A 14,721-nucleotide genomic window follows, 5' to 3' on the forward strand; every position below is an offset into this window, starting at 1 on the left:
CTGTTTTCTTCCAAAAAATTGGATGTGTCCATGTTGCGCTTTGGGGCGTTTCCTGTCGCGGGCGCTAGGCCTACCCACACAAGTGAGGTATCATTTTTATCGGGAGACTTGGGGGAACGCTGGGTGGAAGGAAATTTGTGCTCCTCTCAGATTCCAGAACTTTCTGCCACAGAAATGTGAGGAGCATGTGTTTTTTTAGTCAAATTTTGAGGTTTGCAAAGGATTCTGGGTAACAGAACCTGGACCGAGCCCCGCAAGTCACCCCTTCTTGGATTCCCCTAGGTCTCTAGTTTTCAGAAATGCACAGGTTTGGTAGGTTACCCTAGGTGCCGGCTGAGCTATAGGCCAAAATCTACAGGTAGGCACTTCGCAAAAAACACCTCTGTTTTCTTCCCAAAATTTGGATGTGTCCACGTTGCGCTTTGGGGCGTTTCCTGTCGCGGGCGCTAGGCCTACCCACACAAGTGAGGTATCATTTTTATCGGGAGACTTGGGGGAACGCTGGGTGGAAGGAAATTTGTGCTCCTCTCAGATTCCAGAACTTTCTGCCACAGAAATGTGAGGAACATGTGTTTTTTTAGCCAAATTTTGAGGTTTGCAAAGGATTCTGGGTAACAGAACCTGGTCCGAGCCCCGCAAGTCACCCCATCTTGGATTCCCCTAGGTCTCTAGTTTTCAGAAATGCACAGGTTTGGTAGGTTTCCCTAGGTGCCGGCTGAGCTAGAGGCCAAAATCTACAGGTAGGCACTTCGCAAAAAACACCTCTGTTTTCCTCCAAAAATTTGGATGTGTCCACGTTGCGCTTTGGGGCATTTCCTGTCGCGGGCGCTAGGCCTACCCACACAAGTGAGGTATCATTTTTATCGGGAGACTTGGGGGAACGCTGGGTGGAAGGAAATTTGTGGCTCCTCTCAGATTCCAGAACTTTCTGCCACAGAAATGTGAGGAACATGTGTTTTTTTAGCCAAATTTTGAGGTTTGCAAAGGATTCTGGGTAACAGAACCTGGTCCGAGATCCGCAAGTCACCCCATCTTGGATTCCCCTAGGTCTCTAGTTTTCAGAAATGCACAGGTTTGGTAGGTTACCCTAGGTGCCGGATGAGCTAGAGGCCAAAATCTACAGGTAGGCACTTCGCAAAAAACACCTCTGTTTTCTTCCAAAAATTTGGATGTGTCCACGTTGCGCTTTGGGGCGTTTCCTGTCGCGGGCGCTAGGCCTACCCACACAAGTGAGGTATCATTTTTATCGGGAGACTTGGGGGAACGCTGGGTGGAAGGAAATTTGTGCTCCTCTCAGATTCCAGAACTTTCTGCCACAGAAATGTGAGGAACATGTGTTTTTTTAGCCACATTTTGAGGTTTACAAAGGATTCTCGGTAACAGAACCTGGTCCGAGCCCCACAAGTCACCCCATCTTGGATTCCCCTAAGTCTCTAGTTTAAAAAAATGCACAGGGTTGGTAGGTTTCCATAGGTGCCGTCTGAGGTACAGGCCAAAATCCACAGGTAGGCACTTTTTTCTTTAAAAAATTTGGATGTGTCCATGTTGCGCTTTGGGGCGTTTCCTGTCGCGGGCGCTAGGCCTACCCACACAAGTGAGGTATCATTTTTATCGGGAGACTTGGGGGAACGCTGGGTGGAAGGAAATTTGTGCTCCTCTCAGATTCCAGAACTTTCTGCCACAGAAATTTGAGGAACATGTGTTTTTTTAGCCAAATTTTGAGGTTTGTAAAGGATTCTGGGTAACAGAACCTGGTCCGAGCCCCGCAAGTCACCCCTCCTTGGATTCCCCTAGGTCTCTAGTTTTCAGAAATGCACAGGTTTGGTAGGTTTCCCTAGGTGCCGGCTGAGCTAGAGGCTAAAATCTACAGGTAGGCACTTCGCAAAAAACACCTCTGTTTTCTTCCAAAAAATTGGATGTGTCCATGTTGCGCTTTGGGGCGTTTCCTGTCGCGGGCGCTAGGCCTACCCACACAAGTGAGGTATCATTTTTATCGGGAGACTTGGGGGAACGCTGGGTGGAAGGAAATTTGTGGCTCCTCTCAGATTCCAGAACTTTCTGCCACAGAAATGTGAGGAACATGTGTTTTTTTAGCCAAATTTTGAGGTTTGCAAAGGATTCTGTGTAACAGAACCTGGTCCGAGATCCGCAAGTCACCCCATCTTGGATTCCCCTAGGTCTCTAGTTTTCAGAAATGCACAGGTTTGGTAGGTTTCCCTAGGTGCCGGATGAGCTAGAGGCCAAAATCTACAGGTAGGCACTTCGCAAAAAACACCTCTGTTTTCTTTCAAAAAATTGGATGTGTCCACGTTGCCCTTCGGGGCGTTTCCTGTCGCGGGCGCTAGGTCTACCCACACAAGTGAGGTATCATTTTTATCGGGAGACTTGGGGGAACGCTGGGTGGAAGGAAATTTGTGCTCCTCTCAGATTCCAGAACTTTCTGCCACAGAAATGTGAGGAACATGTGTTTTTTTAGCCACATTTTGAGGTTTACAAAGGATTCTCGGTAACAGAACCTGGTCCGAGCCCCACAAGTCACCTCATCTTGGATTCCCCTAGGTCTCTAGTTTAAAAAAATGCACAGGGTTGGTAGGTTTCCATAGGTGCCGTCTGAGGTACAGGCCAAAATCCACAGTAGGCACTGTTTTCTTTAAAAAATTTGGATGTGTCCATGTTGCGCTTTGGGGCGTTTCCTGTCGCGGGCGCTAGGCCTACCCACACAAGTGAGGTATCATTTTTATCGGGAGACTTGGGGGAACGCTGGGTGGAAGGAAATTTGTGCTCCTCTCAGATTCCAGAACTTTCTGCCACAGAAATTTGAGGAACATGTGTTTTTTTAGCCAAATTTTGAGGTTTGTAAAGGATTCTGGGTAACAGAACCTGGTCCGAGCCCCGCAAGTCACCCCTCCTTGGATTCCCCTAGGTCTCTAGTTTTCAGAAATGCACAGGTTTGGTAGGTTTCCCTAGGTGCCGGCTGAGCTAGAGGCTAAAATCTACAGGTAGGCACTTCGCAAAAAACACCTCTGTTTTCTTCCAAAAAATTGGATGTGTCCATGTTGCGCTTTGGGGCGTTTCCTGTCGCGGGCGCTAGGCCTACCCACACAAGTGAGGTATCATTTTTATCGGGAGACTTGGGGGAACGCTGGGTGGAAGGAAATTTGTGCTCCTCTCAGATTCCAGAACTTTCTGCCACAGAAATGTGAGGAGCATGTGTTTTTTTAGTCAAATTTTGAGGTTTGCAAAGGATTCTGGGTAACAGAACCTGGACCGAGCCCCGCAAGTCACCCCTTCTTGGATTCCCCTAGGTCTCTAGTTTTCAGAAATGCACAGGTTTGGTAGGTTACCCTAGGTGCCGGCTGAGCTAGAGGCCAAAATCTACAGGTAGGCACTTCGCAAAAAACACCTCTGTTTTCTTCCAAAAATTTGGATGTGTCCACGTTGTGTGTTGGGGCGTTTCCTGTCGCGGGCGCTAGGCCTACCCACACAAGTGAGATATCATTTTTATCGGGAGACTTGGGGGAACGCTGGGTGGAAGGAAATTTGTGGCTCTTCTCAGATTCCAGAACTTTCTGCCACAGAAATGTGAGGAACATGTGTTTTTTTGGCCAAATTTTGAGGTTTGCAAAGGATTCTGGGTAACAGAACCTGGTCCGAGTCCCGCAAGTCACCCCATCTTGGATTCCCCTAGGTCTCTAGTTTTCAGAAATGCACAGGTTTGGTAGGTTTCCCTAGGTGCCGGCTGAGCTAGAGGCCAAAATCTACAGGTAGGCACTTCGCAAAAAACACCTCTGTTTTCTTCCAAAAATTTGGATGTGTCCACGTTGCGCTTTGGGGCGTTTCCTGTCGCGGGCGCCCGGCCTACCCACACAAGTGAGGTATCATTTTTATCGGGAGACTTGGGGGAACGTTGGGTGGAAGGAAATTTGTGGCTCCTCTCAGATTCCAGAACTTTCTGCCACAGAAATGTGAGGAACATGTGTTTTTTTAGCCAAATTGTGAGGTTTGCAAAGGATTCTGGGTAACAGAACCTGGTCCGAGCCTCGCAAGTCACCCCATCTTGGATTCCCCTAGGTCTCTAGTTTTCAGAAATGAACAGGTTTGGTAGGTTTCTCTAGGTGCCGGCTGAGCTAGAGGCCAAAATTTACAGGTAGGCACTTCGCAAAAAACACCTCTGTTTTCTTCCAAAAATTTGGATGTGTCCACGTTGCGCTTTGGGGCGTTTCCTGTCGCGGGCGCTAGGCCTACCCACACAAGTGAGGTATCATTTTTATCGGGAGGCTTGGGGGAACGCTGGGTGGAAGGAAATTTGAGGCTCCTCTCAGATTCCAGAACTTTCTGCCACAGAAATGTGAGGAACATGTGTTTTTTTAGCCAAATTTTGAGGTTTGCAAAGGATTCTGGGTAACAGAACCTGGTCCGAGCCCCGCAAGTCACCCCATCTTGGATTCCCCTAGGTCTCTAGTTTTCAGAAATGCACAGGTTTGGTAGGTTTCCCTAGGTGCCGGCTGAGCTAGAGGCCAAAATCTACAGGTAGGCACTTCGCAAAAAACACCTCCTGTTTTCTTCCAAAGATTTGGATGTCTCCACGTTGCGCTTTGGGGCGTTTCCTGTCGCGGGCGCTAGGCCTACCCACACAAGTGAGGTATCATTTTTATCGGGAGACTTGGGGGAACGCTGGGTGGAAGGAAATTTGTGCTCCTCTCAGATTCCAGAACTTTCTGCCACAGAAATGTGAGGAACATGTGTTTTTTTAGCCAAATTTTGAGGTTTGCAAAGGATTCTGGGTAACAGAACCTGGTCCGAGCCCCGCAAGTCACCCCATCTTGGATTCCCCTAGGTCTCTAGTTTTCAGAAATGCACAGGTTTGGTAGGTTACCCTAGGTGCCGGCTGAGCTAGAGGCCAAAATCTACAGGTAGGCACTTCGCAAAAAACACCTCTGTTTTCTTCCAAAAATTTGGATGTGTCCACGTTGCGCTTTGGGGCGTTTCCTGTCGCGGGCGCTAGGCCTACCCACACAAGTGAGGTATCATTTTTATCGGGAGACTTGGGGGAACGCTGGGTGGAAGGAAATTTGTGCTCCTCTCAGATTCCAGAACTTTCTGCCACAGAAATGTGAGGAACATGTGTTTTTTTAGCCACATTTTGAGGTTTGCAAAGGATTCTCGGTAACAGAACCTGGTCCGAGCCCCACAAGTCACCCCATCTTGGATTCCCCTAGGTCTCTAGTTTTAAAAAATGCACAGGGTTGGTAGGTTTCCATAGGTGCCGGCTGAGCTACAGGCCAAAATCCACAGGTAGGCACTGTTTTCTTTCAAAAATTTGGATGTGTCCACGTTGCGCTTTGGGGCGTTTCCTGTCGCGGGCGCTAGGCCTACCCACACAAGTGAGGTATCATTTTTATCGGGAGACTTGGGGGAACGCTGGGTGGAAGGAAATTTGTGCTCCTCTCAGATTCCAGAACTTTCTGCCACAGAAATGTGAGGAACATGTGTTTTTTTAGCCACATTTTGAGGTTTGCAAAGGATTCTCAGTAACAGAACCTGGTCCGAGCCCCACAAGTCACCCCATCTTGGATTCCCCTAGGTCTCTAGTTTTCAGAAATGCACAGGTTTGGTAGGTTACCCTAGGTGCCGGCTGAGCTAGAGGCCAAAATCTACAGGTAGGCACTTCGCAAAAAACACCTCTGTTTTCTTCCCAAAATTTGGATGTGTTCACGTTGCGCTTTGGGGCGTTTCCTGTCGCGGGCGCTAGGCCTACCCACACAAGTGAGGTATCATTTTTATCGGGAGACTTGGGGGAACGCTGGGTGGAAGGAAATTTGTGCTCCTCTCAGATTCCAGAACTTTCTGCCACAGAAATGTGAGGAACATGTGTTTTTTTTAGCCAAATTTTGAGGTTTGCAAAGGATTCTGGGTAACAGAACCTGGTCCGAGCCCCGCAAGTCACCCCATCTTGGATTCCCCTAGGTCTCTAGTTTTCAGAAATGCACAGGTTTGGTAGGTTTCCCTAGGTGCCGGCTGAGCTAGAGGCCAAAATCTACAGGTAGGCACTTCGCAAAAAACACCTCTGTTTTCTTCCAAAAATTTGGATGTGTCCACGTTGCGCTTTGGGGCATTTCCTGTCGCGGGCGCTAGGCCTACCCACACAAGTGAGGTATCATTTTTATCGGGAGACTTGGGGGAACGCTGGGTGGAAGGAAATTTGTGGCTCCTCTCAGATTCCAGAACTTTCTGCCACAGAAATGTGAGGAACATGTGTTTTTTTAGCCAAATTTTGAGGTTTGCAAAGGATTCTGGGTAACAGAACCTGGTCCGAGATCCGCAAGTCACCCCATCTTGGATTCCCCTAGGTCTCTAGTTTTCAGAAATGCACAGGTTTGGAAGGTTACCCTTGGTGCCGGATGAGCTAGAGGCCAAAATCTACAGGTAGGCACTTCGCAAAAAACACCTCTGTTTTCTTCCAAAAATTTGGATGTGTCCACGTTGCGCTTTGGGGCGTTTCCTGTCGCGGGCGCTAGGCCTACCCACACAAGTGAGGTATCATTTTTATCGGGAGACTTGGGGGAACGCTGGGTGGAAGGAAATTTGTGCTCCTCTCAGATTCCAGAACTTTCTGCCACAGAAATGTGAGGAACATGTGTTTTTTTAGCCACATTTTGAGGTTTACAAAGGATTCTCGGTAACAGAACCTGGTCCGAGCCCCACAAGTCACCCCATCTTGGATTCCCCTAGGTCTCTAGTTTAAAAAAATGCACAGGGTTGGTAGGTTTCCATAGGTGCCGTCTGAGGTACAGGCCAAAATCCACAGGTAGGCACTGTTTTCTTTAAAAAATTTGGATGTGTCCATGTTGCGCTTTGGGGCGTTTCCTGTCGCGGGCGCTAGGCCTACCCACACAAGTGAGGTATCATTTTTATCGGGAGACTTGGGGGAACGCTGGGTGGAAGGAAATTTGTGCTCCTCTCAGATTCCAGAACTTTCTGCCACAGAAATTTGAGGAACATGTGTTTTTTTAGCCAAATTTTGAGGTTTGTAAAGGATTCTGGGTAACAGAACCTGGTCCGAGCCCCGCAAGTCACCCCTCCTTGGATTCCCCTAGGTCTCTAGTTTTCAGAAATGCACAGGTTTGGTAGGTTTCCCTAGGTGCCGGCTGAGCTAGAGGCTAAAATCTACAGGTAGGCACTTCGCAAAAAACACCTCTGTTTTCTTCCAAAAAATTGGATGTGTCCATGTTGCGCTTTGGGGCGTTTCCTGTCGCGGGCGCTAGGCCTACCCACACAAGTGAGGTATCATTTTTATCGGGAGACTTGGGGGAACGCTGGGTGGAAGGAAATTTGTGCTCCTCTCAGATTCCAGAACTTTCTGCCACAGAAATGTGAGGAGCATGTGTTTTTTTAGTCAAATTTTGAGGTTTGCAAAGGATTCTGGGTAACAGAACCTGGACCGAGCTCCGCAAGTCACCCCTTCTTGGATTCCCCTAGGTCTCTAGTTTTCAGAAATGCACAGGTTTGGTAGGTTACCCTAGGTGCCGGCTGAGCTAGAGGCCAAAATCTACAGGTAGGCACTTCGCAAAAAACACCTCTGTTTTCTTCCAAAAATTTGGATGTGTCCACGTTGTGTGTTGGGGCGTTTCCTGTCGCGGGCGCTAGGCCTACCCACACAAGTGAGATATCATTTTTATCGGGAGACTTGGGGGAACGCTGGGTGGAAGGAAATTTGTGGCTCTTCTCAGATTCCAGAACTTTCTGCCACAGAAATGTGAGGAACATGTGTTTTTTTGGCCAAATTTTGAGGTTTGCAAAGGATTCTGGGTAACAGAACCTGGTCCGAGCCCCGCAAGTCACCCCATCTTGGATTCCCCTAGGTCTCTAGTTTTCAGAAATGCACAGGTTTGGTAGGTTTCCCTAGGTGCCGGCTGAGCTAGAGGCCAAAATCTACAGGTAGGCACTTCGCAAAAAACACCTCTGTTTTCTTCCAAAAATTTGGATGTGTCCACGTTGCGCTTTGGGGCATTTCCTGTCGCGGGCGCTAGGCCTACCCACACAAGTGAGGTATCATTTTTATCGGGAGACTTGGGGGAACGCTGGGTGGAAGGAAATTTGTGGCTCCTCTCAGATTCCAGAACTTTCTGCCACAGAAATGTGAGGAACATGTGTTTTTTTAGCCAAATTTTGAGGTTTGCAAAGGATTCTGGGTAACAGAACCTGGTCCGAGATCCGCAAGTCACCCCATCTTGGATTCCCCTAGGTCTCTAGTTTTCAGAAATGCACAGGTTTGGTAGGTTACCCTAGGTGCCGGATGAGCTAGAGGCCAAAATCTACAGGTAGGCACTTCGCAAAAAACACCTCTGTTTTCTTCCAAAAATTTGGATGTGTCCACGTTGCGCTTTGGGGCGTTTCCTGTCGCGGGCGCTAGGCCTACCCACACAAGTGAGGTATCATTTTTATCGGGAGACTTGGGGGAACGCTGGGTGGAAGGAAATTTGTGCTCCTCTCAGATTCCAGAACTTTCTGCCACAGAAATGTGAGGAACATGTGTTTTTTTAGCCACATTTTGAGGTTTACAAAGGATTCTCGGTAACAGAACCTGGTCCGAGCCCCACAAGTCACCCCATCTTGGATTCCCCTAGGTCTCTAGTTTAAAAAAATGCACAGGGTTGGTAGGTTTCCATAGGTGCCGTCTGAGGTACAGGCCAAAATCCACAGGTAGGCACTGTTTTCTTTAAAAAATTTGGATGTGTCCATGTTGCGCTTTGGGGCGTTTCCTGTCGCGGGCGCTAGGCCTACCCACACAAGTGAGGTATCATTTTTATCGGGAGACTTGGGGGAACGCTGGGTGGAAGGAAATTTGTGCTCCTCTCAGATTCCAGAACTTTCTGCCACAGAAATTTGAGGAACATGTGTTTTTTTAGCCAAATTTTGAGGTTTGTAAAGGATTCTGGGTAACAGAACCTGGTCCGAGCCCCGCAAGTCACCCCTCCTTGGATTCCCCTAGGTCTCTAGTTTTCAGAAATGCACAGGTTTGGTAGGTTTCCCTAGGTGCCGGCTGAGCTAGAGGCTAAAATCTACAGGTAGGCACTTCGCAAAAAACACCTCTGTTTTCTTCCAAAAAATTGGATGTGTCCATGTTGCGCTTTGGGGCGTTTCCTGTCGCGGGCGCTAGGCCTACCCACACAAGTGAGGTATCATTTTTATCGGGAGACTTGGGGGAACGCTGGGTGGAAGGAAATTTGTGCTCCTCTCAGATTCCAGAACTTTCTGCCACAGAAATGTGAGGAGCATGTGTTTTTTTAGTCAAATTTTGAGGTTTGCAAAGGATTCTGGGTAACAGAACCTGGACCGAGCCCCGCAAGTCACCCCTTCTTGGATTCCCCTAGGTCTCTAGTTTTCAGAAATGCACAGGTTTGGTAGGTTACCCTAGGTGCCGGCTGAGCTAGAGGCCAAAATCTACAGGTAGGCACTTCGCAAAAAACACCTCTGTTTTCTTCCAAAAATTTGGATGTGTCCACGTTGTGTGTTGGGGCGTTTCCTGTCGCGGGCGCTAGGCCTACCCACACAAGTGAGATATCATTTTTATCGGGAGACTTGGGGGAACGCTGGGTGGAAGGAAATTTGTGGCTCTTCTCAGATTCCAGAACTTTCTGCCACAGAAATGTGAGGAACATGTGTTTTTTTGGCCAAATTTTGAGGTTTGCAAAGGATTCTGGGTAACAGAACCTGGTCCGAGTCCCGCAAGTCACCCCATCTTGGATTCCCCTAGGTCTCTAGTTTTCAGAAATGCACAGGTTTGGTAGGTTACCCTAGGTGCCGGCTGAGCTAGAGGCCAAAATCTACAGGTAGGCACTTCGCAAAAAACACCTCTGTTTTCTTCCCAAAATTTGGATGTGTCCACGTTGCGCTTTGGGGCGTTTCCTGTCGCGGGCGCTAGGCCTACCCACACAAGTGAGGTATCATTTTTATCGGGAGACTTGGGGGAACGCTGGGTGGAAGGAAATTTGTGCTCCTCTCAGATTCCAGAACTTTCTGCCACAGAAATGTGAGGAACATGTGTTTTTTTAGCCAAATTTTGAGGTTTGCAAAGGATTCTGGGTAACAGAACGTGGTACGAGCCCCGCAAGTCACCCCATCTTTGATTCCCCTAGGTTTCTAGTTTTCAGAAATGCACAGGTTTGGTAGGTTTCCCTAGGTGCCGGCTGAGCTAGAGGCCAAAATCTACAGGTAGGCACTTCGCAAAAAACACCTCTGTTTTCTTCCAAAAATTTGGATGTGTCCACGTTGAGCTTTGGGGCGTTTCCTGTCGCGGGCGCTAGGCCTACCCACACAAGTGAGGTATCATTTTTATCGGGAGACTTGGGGGAACGCTGGGTGGAAGGAAATTTGTGGCTCCTCTCAGATTCCAGAACTTTCTGCCACAGAAATGTGAGGAACATGTGTTTTTTTAGCCAAATTTTGAGGTTTGCAAAGGATTCTGGGTAACAGAACCTGGTCCGAGCCCCGCAAGTCACCCCATCTTGGATTCCCCTAGGTCTCTAGTTTTCAGAAATGCACAGGTTTGGTAGGTTTCCCTAGGTGCCGGCTGAGCTAGAGGCCAAAATCTACAGGTAGGCACTTCGCAAAAAACACCTCTGTTTTCTTCCAAAAATTTGGATGTGTCCACGTTGCGCTTTGGGGCATTTCCTGTCGCGGGCGCTAGGCCTACCCACACAAGTGAGGTATCATTTTTATCGGGAGACTTGGGGGAACGCTGGGTGGAAGGAAATTTGTGGCTCCTCTCAGATTCCAGAACTTTCTGCCACAGAAATGTGAGGAACATGTGTTTTTTTAGCCAAATTTTGAGGTTTGCAAAGGATTCTGGGTAACAGAACCTGGTCCGAGATCCGCAAGTCACCCCATCTTGGATTCCCCTAGGTCTCTAGTTTTCAGAAATGCACAGGTTTGGTAGGTTACCCTAGGTGCCGGATGAGCTAGAGGCCAAAATCTACAGGTAGGCACTTCGCAAAAAACACCTCTGTTTTCTTCCAAAAATTTGGATGTGTCCACGTTGCGCTTTGGGGCGTTTCCTGTCGCGGGCGCTAGGCCTACCCACACAAGTGAGGTATCATTTTTATCGGGAGACTTGGGGGAACGCTGGGTGGAAGGAAATTTGTGCTCCTCTCAGATTCCAGAACTTTCTGCCACAGAAATGTGAGGAACATGTGTTTTTTTAGCCACATTTTGAGGTTTACAAAGGATTCTCGGTAACAGAACCTGGTCCGAGCCCCACAAGTCACCCCATCTTGGATTCCCCTAGGTCTCTAGTTTAAAAAAATGCACAGGGTTGGTAGGTTTCCATAGGTGCCGTCTGAGGTACAGGCCAAAATCCACAGGTAGGCACTGTTTTCTTTAAAAAATTTGGATGTGTCCATGTTGCGCTTTGGGGCGTTTCCTGTCGCGGGCGCTAGGCCTACCCACACAAGTGAGGTATCATTTTTATCGGGAGACTTGGGGGAACGCTGGGTGGAAGGAAATTTGTGCTCCTCTCAGATTCCAGAACTTTCTGCCACAGAAATTTGAGGAACATGTGTTTTTTTAGCCAAATTTTGAGGTTTGTAAAGGATTCTGGGTAACAGAACCTGGTCCGAGCCCCGCAAGTCACCCCTCCTTGGATTCCCCTAGGTCTCTAGTTTTCAGAAATGCACAGGTTTGGTAGGTTTCCCTAGGTGCCGGCTGAGCTAGAGGCTAAAATCTACAGGTAGGCACTTCGCAAAAAACACCTCTGTTTTCTTCCAAAAAATTGGATGTGTCCATGTTGCGCTTTGGGGCGTTTCCTGTCGCGGGCGCTAGGCCTACCCACACAAGTGAGGTATCATTTTTATCGGGAGACTTGGGGGAACGCTGGGTGGAAGGAAATTTGTGGCTCCTCTCAGGTTCCAGAACTTTCTGCCACAGAAATGTGAGGAACATGTGTTTTTTTAGCAAAATTTTGAGGTTTGCAAAGGATTCTGGGTAACAGAACCTGGTCCGAGCCCCGCAAGTCACCCCATCTTGGATTCCCCTAGGTCTCTAGTTTTCAGAAATGCACAGGTTTGGTAGGTTTCCCTAGGTGCCGGCTGAGCTAGAGGCCAAAATCTACAGGTAGGCACTTCGCAAAAAACACCTCTGTTTTCTTCCAAAAATGTGGATGTGTCCACGTTGTGCGTTGGGGCGTTTCCTGTCGCGGGCGCTAGGCCTACCCACACAAGTGAGATATCATTTTTATCGGGAGACTTGGGGGAACGCTGGGTGGAAGGAAATTTGTGGCTCCTCTCAGATTCCAGAACTTTCTGCCACAGAAATGTGAGGAACATGTGTTTTTTTAGCCAAATTTAGAGGTTTGCAAAGGATTCTGGGTAACAGAACCTGGTCCGAGCCCCGCAAGTCACCCCATCTTGGATTCCCCTAGGTCTCTAGTTTTCAGAAATGCACAGGTTTGTTAGGTTTCCCTAGGTGCCGGCTGAGCTAGAGGCCAAAATCTACAGGTAGGCACTTCGCAAAAAACACCTCTGTTTTCTTCCCAAAATTTGGATGTGTCCACGTTGCGCTTTGGGGCGTTTCCTGTCGCGGGCGCTAGGCCTACCCACACAAGTGAGGTATCATTTTTATCGGGAGACTTGGGGGAACGCTGGGTGGAAGGAAATTTGTGCTCCTCTCAGATTCCAGAACTTTCTGCCACAGAAATGTGAGGAACATGTGTTTTTTTAGCCAAATTTTGAGGTTTGCAAAGGATTCTGGGTAACAGAACCTGGTCCGAGCCCCGCAAGTCACTCCATCTTCGATTCCCCTAGGTTTCTAGTTTTCAGAAATGCACAGGTTTGGTAGGTTTCCCTAGGTGCCGGCTGAGCTAGAGGCCAAAATCTACAGGTAGGCACTTCGCAAAAAACACCTCTGTTTTCTTCCAAAAATTTGGATGTGTCCACGTTGCGCTTTGGGGCGTTTCCTGTCGCGGGCGCTCGGCCTACCCACACAAGTGAGGTATCATTTTTATCGGGAGACTTGGGGGAACGCTGGGTGGAAGGAAATTTGTGGCTCCTCTCAGATTCCAGAACTTTCTGCCACAGAAATGTGAGGAACATGTGTATTTTTAGCCAAATTGTGAGGTTTGCAAAGGATTCTGGGTAACAGAACCTGGTCCGAACCCCGCAAGTCACCCCATCTTGGATTCCCCTAGGTCTCTAGTTTTCAGAAATGAACAGGTTTGGTAGGTTTCTCTAGGTGCCGGCTGAGCTAGAGGCCAAAATTTACAGGTAGGCACTTCGCAAAAAACACCTCTGTTTTCTTCCAAAAATTTGGATGTGTCCACGTTGCGCTTTGGGGCGTTTCCTGTCGCGGGCGCTAGGCCTACCCACACAAGTGAGGTATCATTTTTATCGGGAGACTTGGGGGAACGCTGGGTGGAAGGAAATTTGTGGCTCCTCTCAGATTCCAGAACTTTCTGCCACAGAAATGTGAGGAACATGTGTTTTTTTAGCCAAATTTTGAGGTTTGCAAAGGATTCTGGGTAACAGAACCTGGTCCGAGCCCCGCAAGTCACCCCATCTTGGATTCCCCTAGGTCTCTAGTTTTCAGAAATGCACAGGTTTGGTAGGTTTCCCTAGGTGCCGGCTGAGCTAGAGGCCAAAATCTACAGGTAGGCACTTCGCAAAAAACACCTCCTGTTTTCTTCCAAAAATTTGGATGTGTCCACGTTGCGCTTTGGGGCGTTTCCTGTCGCGGGCGCTAGGCCTACCCACACAAGTGAGGTATCATTTTTATCGGGAGACTTGGGGGAACGCTGGGTGGAAGGAAATTTGTGCTCCTCCCAGATTCCAGAACTTTCTGCCACAGAAATGTGAGGAACATGTGTTTTTTTAGCCAAATTTTGAGGTTTGCAAAGGATTCTGGGTAACAGAACCTGGTCCGAGCCCCGCAAGTCACCCCATCTTGGATTCCCCTAGGTCTCTAGTTTTCAGAAATGCACAGGTTTGGTAGGTTACCCTAGGTGCCGGCTGAGCTAGAGGCCAAAATCTACAGGTAGGCACTTCGCAAAAAACACCTCTGTTTTCTTCCCAAAATTTGGATGTGTCCACGTTGCGCTTTGGGGCGTTTCCTGTCGCGGGCGCTAGGCCTACCCACACAAGTGAGGTATCATTTTTATCGGGAGACTTGGGGGAACGCTGGGTGGAAGGAAATGTGTGCTCCTCTCAGATTCCAGAACTTTCTGCCACAGAAATGTGAGGAACATGTGTTTTTTTAGCCACATTTTGAGGTTTGCAAAGGATTCTGGGTAACAGAACCTGGTCCGAGCCCCGCAAGTCACCCCATCTTGGATTCCCCTAGGTTTCTAGTTTTCAGAAATGCACAGGTTTGGTAGGTTTCCCTAGGTGCCGGCTGAGCTAGAGGCCAAAATCTACAGGTAGGCACTTCGCAAAAAACACCTCTGTTTTCTTCCAAAAATTTGGATGTGTCCACGTTGCGCTTTGGGGCGTTTCCTGTCGCGGGCGCTCGGCCTACCCACACAAGTGAGGTATCATTTTTATCGGGAGACTTGGGGGAACGCTGGGTGGAAGGAAATTTGTGGCTCCTCTCAGATTCCAGAACTTTCTGCCACAGAAATGTGAGGAACATGTGTTTTTTTAGCCAAATTTTGAGGTTTGCAAAGGATTCTGGGTAACAGAACCTGGTCCGAGCCCCACAAGTCACCCCATCTTGGATTCCCCTAGGTCTCTA

The sequence above is a fragment of the Pleurodeles waltl genome, chromosome 5, assembly GCF_031143425.1.
Source record: "Pleurodeles waltl isolate 20211129_DDA chromosome 5, aPleWal1.hap1.20221129, whole genome shotgun sequence".
NCBI classification, from domain to species: Eukaryota; Metazoa; Chordata; class Amphibia; order Caudata; family Salamandridae; genus Pleurodeles; species Pleurodeles waltl.